We start from the raw sequence: 6571 nt of genomic DNA on the forward strand, positions 1-6571 counted from the left end.
CATGATTTAATATCAGTACAACGAATATTTTAATAAGTTTAGTAAAGAAAAAAAATATTAAAAACTTATAAAAATTATATGAAGTTGCTCTAATATATTTTTTTGATTTTATTACTTGATTCAAAAGCAATTATGTTATAAAATGGTAAATTTAGTATTAGTTAAGTCGTGGCTTTTTAAACCATCTTTTAGAAATGAGTTTATAAATTTTCAGAAAAAAAAAAACATTTAAGTAAATTTAGACAACAATCTAACCTTAACATTTTACAAAATCAATTTGATTTGTTTTTAAGACTAATGTTTATCTATTAGTCTGTGTTGTGATACAACTAATTTGTGGATTAATACTAGTAGATCCTACATCACCGAAATATTCACAGTAAGCACAACATTTAATATTGACATCCTCTTGTGTTTTGCTGTTATTTGCAAGAGTTTTGTTTTAAAAGCTTCTAAAATATTATTACTTTTATGATGACTTTACAGTCCATTTTATTGTGTAATCTACATAAAAACTTAATGTAAATGTTAATCAGACCTGATGCAATCTAAATATTTTACAAAAATTAACATCAAATACAGATTAACAACAAAAGATACTTATTGCTGTATACTTTGTGTGCTTAAAAAATTGTTTTTCAGAATTTAATAATGCAATATTCTGAAACTTCATCTCTCATTTTAAAGCATAATCTGTTCATAATTATAATATCTACTTGAAAATGACTTATTGAAACTAGTTGTAGATTTTTAAGCAGAAGTATTGCAGATTTCTTTTATAATTTTAAAAGTACAAACTCCAAAATAATTAATTTTAAAGCAAAAATTTTAGGTATAAATTAAGTTTCTAGTTGTTGATCTCTCTCTCCACAATGAGAAGTTATTCAACAGAACAGCAAAGTTTTGCATTACCTAGAAAGATCGAAGTACAGGTCTAAGGAGTTCCCCTAAATCAGTGTTTAAGACTTATCCTTGTCTGATTTTTCCTGAAGCTGAACCATAAGCATCCAAGAAGGTAGAAAAATATTTTACATAATTTGCCAAATCAGCTTGCACCAGTAAGGACAACAATGATTATTTCATCTACTATTTTAATTATTCAATAAAAAAGTGATTATCTCTACATAATATAACTCTTGAAATAATTGTAAGTTTATACTCTAACTATAACATTTAAACAAACCATTATTTTGTTTATTGTTCAGCTTTTTTCTTAGTCGATCTCTAACTTCTATGTAATTTTTGGGAGGGAAGCTTGAACCTAGGCGCTGTTACCAAAAAACCCGCAGTAAGATTTATTTCCCTTCTGTATGTCATCATTTTCTGATTATTTTTTTTAATATTTATTATCTACTTTAACAAAAATAATAATAAGATTTATCTCCTTTTTGTGTTTTAAAACTTTTTTGTATAATTTAGTACTTATTTGTTTTAACCTACATAATTACAACTAGAAAAAAATTGACAAAATAAATTTTTGAAACTTATCTTTTAATAAGACACGTACATTAGTTCTTAATAAACATAATTCATTAAAAAAAATTTTATTCTATAGAAGTAACTCAAAAAAAAAATTTCAATAAAATAGTAAGTTCATCTTAAAACTACTTCAAATATAAACTACATTTAAACTGATTTTTTTTTCACAGCTAATTATATTTAAGTTTAAAAACTTCAAACTAAAAATAAAATGTATTGTCATGCTAACCAGTTTTTCTGATTATATACAATATAATAGTTTTAATCATTTCTGATAAAATAGTAAATGAAAACAACTTTATTTGCATTGATGAAACTTTTGTGTTTACTGAAAAATTGTAAAGTATGTAATGAAATTTCATTATATATTCTTATGATAGATTTTACCAAATTCGATATTGAAATTCGGTAACACAAATATCATATAGTTTTAATTTATAAACCATAATATTTAAATTCGAAATTTAACGGTGTAAAGATAAACTTTTTGTATAAAGAAAAATGTTTACTTTAGGAACCCCAAGTTTATTTTTTTATCAAATTAATTCTTATATGTTTTGTTTTGTTCAGACTCGTAAAGTTTACAATTTCTTATGTTTCTGGCTCAGGGTTGAATAAAGGATCTTTAAAGTAAATAGAAACATTAACTAAATACTAGTTGTAGTGCTAGTTGTAAGGTAAAAAAAATAAATAGAGTTTTTCTACCTTAATATAGAAAAACTAAGAATAACCAGATATATTTATAACTTCAGTTAACCTTTAATTATAGTCATATAAATGGATTAAGTTTTTTAACTACTACATGAACATTTAAATATTAGTTTCTTAATGTCTGAGTTAGTTGAATAAGTTTATATTTATTATAATAATTAGTTGAACAAGAGGTTATAATAATACCTATAACGTGCTGAAAAATATAAACTAACTTAAACTGTTAGCTATCATATATTTCTTACTACCGAGTTTTTAACCATTTCAAATAAGTCAAAAATATCACAAAAACAAAAATAAGTAATTTGTTCAAATTTGTGTAGACAATACTTTACTACGTACAAAAAAGTAAAATAAGAAAACTTATTTATAATAAGCATAAACGTTTTTTACATACATTTATAAACTAAACCTATTTAAAGGCAAAGCAAAAAAATTTCTTATTATTAAACTTCAAATTGGAGTATAAAACTATATGAATAAAATAAACATAAAATATATGTCATTTATAAGAAAAAAAGGTTTTACAAGTGAACTTAATTTCATATGAGTCTTTAAATAGCTAAAGGACATTTAAAAAGTTTACATGGAAAACTACAAAATTTGTTTTTTTTTATAAAAGGTATGAAAAACTATTTTTGTATTTTAGTGTTTTAATATATAAACAACGTTTTAAGACCTTTTAACTTATTTTGTAGTTAGCTTTTTCTCATAAAAAAGATAAAAAATTGTCTTCTAAAGTATATTTGTTTAACTTACTAAATTTTAAGTTCATACTAAAATAATTATTACGCATACCATGGACAAATCGTGATATACTTTGTTTAAGTTGATTATAACTTAATTATTCAAAATGTACCAAGAACTTACCAAACAAATTGAAAGTGTTTTTTACATTTTTGTTCAACAAATTTGTACTTTTGTACTGAATGGAGTCTAGTTTTTGAAACAAGTCACCTATTTTTTATTAAATTGATTAAAGGATAAACTAGATCTGATAGATATAATGCTGGTCTACAGATTTACATAAAATTAAAAAAAACTATATTCATTTACATACTATTTTTATGATGTTTAATATTTAGAAATAAAACTTACCTTTAATTGAAAAAGTTTACTAATTTAGAAAAAAATAATAGTCAACTTAAGATAAAATCATTTTAAGTTTGACCAGTTTTTTTATTACACCATAAAAATATAAGAATAGTTTTATTTAATAAAAATTTAGCAAAAATTTAAATATTAGGTAACTAACATAAGGTTGTTTAGAAATCATTATTTTTTAGTTTGTTTAAACAAAATTCTATGTTCAGTTAAATAAAAAAAAAAATTAAAAAAATCTTTTGTTACAAAGTGCACACAATTCGATATAAAGTTAAATCTATAAAAGGTATGTGAAATTCAAACTGTTTTAATAAAATACTTTGAACAAAGGAAAACATTAAAACCCTTTAAAAGCCACTAGCAATAAAATATTTATTAATAAGAACCTTTAATGCTATTAAATTTCAGACTTTTAATATTAATATCTTGTATTTTTTCCCTGAAGTAAGCTATAAATTTTATGCTAAAAAAAGATGAATACTAAATTAAAAAACAATATTTAAACAAAAACCTTCGAATGTTAATCCAACATTTAGCTGTTTTCTTTCAGTTTCGGTAGCTGGCTCATCTGTTAAAAAAAAAAACAAATTTATAAAAGCTTTATATTTTAGAAATGAACTAAGGTTATTTTTCAAATAAAAAAACTACATAGAAAATTAAAGTATTTAAAAGGAAAGAATGAACAGTTTTGTACAGCAAATGTTTTTTATATCTTTAAACATAAAAATTGTAATAAAAAAATCAGTTTAACAACACGTTTGTTATAAATATCTCAAATTTTATTTTTGTGCAAGTAGTTTTCCTACTAAAAAATAGTTGCACCCAGCGGTTTTTGCTTGGTGGGCCTTACATTGCCCATTTCTAACCTAGCTAATAACCAAATAGGATCAGCAACTAAGTTTAAATTCCAGTACAATGAAATTTATTCTAAAATATGTGTACATTAGGGTGCTTATAAAAATGGTGACCTTTTAATTTTCAGCTGCAATTAAAATTGCATGTGGAAAATATCCCGAAAACAATCTGTGAAAAATTTTAGATGAACAGAACAAAGGTAGACGTGAATTTTTTTAAAACAACCCCATATGTAAGTTGTAGAGGACTGTAAAAATTTGACTGATAATGTAGCAATTATCACATAAACACATTCTAAATTTTAAAACTGTTTGAAGAGATTTTCTTGGAGGCGCTTTTTTATTTCCTCAATAAAAACTAAAATTAACAAATGATGATAAAAAATTACAGAAAATCAAAAAACGGGCTTTTATTCACTAAAAATTGATCAGACAGAATAATTAAAAAGTTCATAAAACGTCTATGAGCTTATTTTTGTGAGCAAAACCTAAAAATAAAACTAGAAAGTAAAAAAATATATTTTCTTAAGCTAACACTTGATAACTATTTGTCATCTGTTAAAAAGCAGAAGCAAAAAAAAATTAACATGAATCTAAATTAACATTAAAAACATAAGTCTACTAAACCATTTACCTATATAAAGAACAATCAATGTTTTACCACAAAAGTTTTAATATATTTTCACTATGCGACAAAAAGATCTTTGATAGCAGAACACCTGATTAACAACATTAATTGTGCAAAGAACTGTGATTTATCAAGATTTCAGGTTATTTACAACTGTACAAATTCCATTGATTTGGTCAGATTAGAAGCAATCTCAATATTTTTAAATAAACCAGAACTGTGTAGGCAGAAAGAGTTTGACTATAAGTTTTCCTTATTTGTTTAAAAGTGTTTTTGGTTAATTTGTTTAAAAGTTTCCTTGGTTATTTTATTTACTTAAAAGTGTCTTTGTTTGTGTCTTAATCATTTTGTTCTGCAATTTAAAATGTTTGTTTTTGGCATTAATTACTATTTTACATTAATTGATTTTGTTGATTGGTTTTTACAGCAATCTAATTACTTAAGCAGTTTTCTAAAGTTATTGTTTTTACTTAAAAAGCTGTTGTTCTGTTTCAAATTTCTGCAGTAAGTTTCTAAAGAGTTGCAGTGAAAATATATTGAAACTTTTGTGATAAAACATTGATTGTTATCTATATAGATAAATAAATTTAAACAATATTATATTTATCTATTCAGCAATGTCTAGCTAGATGGTCAAAAGATCTTACTATAAATCCTAAATCGTCCTGAAACCATCCAAACAAAATGCTACAAAATCTGGCCGGCAGACCAGAGAATTTACTCAATTTTTATAACAAAATATTGATTGAAGTATACAAAAACTAAGTAATTACGGAATGAAAAAATAATTAAAACTAAAAACAGTAAATAAAAATAAAATTGCCATAAAAAAAAGAGGAAAATTTTCTATGATTTAATCAACCAACATACTTTTATTGACAGAAATAAGATATATTTACAAATATATGGAAATTTATCATTGTGTTTCTCATTTAATATTTTTGTAACTTCTTTCTTCCGCAACAAAAAATACTCACAACATATTTCAATAAATATTAATATTTTTCAATTAAAATCTGAATAAGTACTAAAACTGTGGATTATTTTATGCTTGATCGTTTACTTTTGAACTTTCAGGCAACTTTGTATTATAAACTTAGTATTGTTTTATTTCAATATACAGGTATTTCAAATTAAAAAATTGTTGCTATTTTAAAGTAATTGGATTCAAATAAACCAGATCTTCTTTTTTTGAAATCAAGATCAGGCCAGATCATGAATTAAAAATTAAGATCAGATTTCATGACTACAATTTCACAGACTATAATTAATCTTTTTTTTGAGTAGCATTACAAATAAGAATTACTTTTTAATTATTATGTTGAAAACTATTTATTTAAATGTAATTTGAAGCCAGGACAAAATATTACTAAATGATTTAATTAGTCTTCTCTTAACTCTTAAAAAGTTCTCTTAACTTTTTTATGTTGTTTTAAACCTGTAAAAGCTGAACAAATAAACTTAAAAAATTCATATTGTTTTTTTATTGTAAGTAGAATATAATGTTTAAAAATAATACTTACTCTGGCAATAGCCATGGAAAGTTTTTGTTAAATGATCAGCATTATTTGACTGCATGTTTTCTGTTCATTATGTGAAAACAAATATAATTTAAAAACAAATCCATTATATCTTTCATTTCTTATATTCTAACTTACTACAAATGAGAAAATCTTAACTAAGTTTGCATTAAGTTGTTTATTTTTATGGTTGAAAAGTTACAAAATACTCCTAGTCGCTCCCTAGAGGATAACTTTCTTTAGATTTTTTAAAGATTCTAATTACGCAAACACTG

At 23.4% G+C, this 6571-nt stretch overlaps 1 long non-coding RNA gene across 1 annotated transcript; it reads right to left on the minus strand.

Annotated features, from left to right (window-relative positions):
• Positions 1–979: 979 nt before the first annotated feature.
• On the minus strand, positions 980–6363 carry LOC145841060 (uncharacterized). The gene is made up of 5 exons (XR_014370143.1): positions 6300–6363; positions 3806–3862; positions 3061–3147; positions 1184–1323; positions 980–1086 (listed from the first exon to the last, which is right to left on the minus strand). It is a non-coding gene; the product is annotated as an uncharacterized LOC145841060 (long non-coding RNA).
• Between the last annotated feature and the right edge of the window lie 208 nt (positions 6364–6571).

The sequence above is a fragment of the Thalia democratica genome, chromosome 7 (assembly GCF_965202585.1).
Source record: "Thalia democratica chromosome 7, ktThaDemo2.hap1.1, whole genome shotgun sequence".
Lineage (NCBI taxonomy): Eukaryota > Metazoa > Chordata > Thaliacea > Salpida > Salpidae > Thalia > Thalia democratica.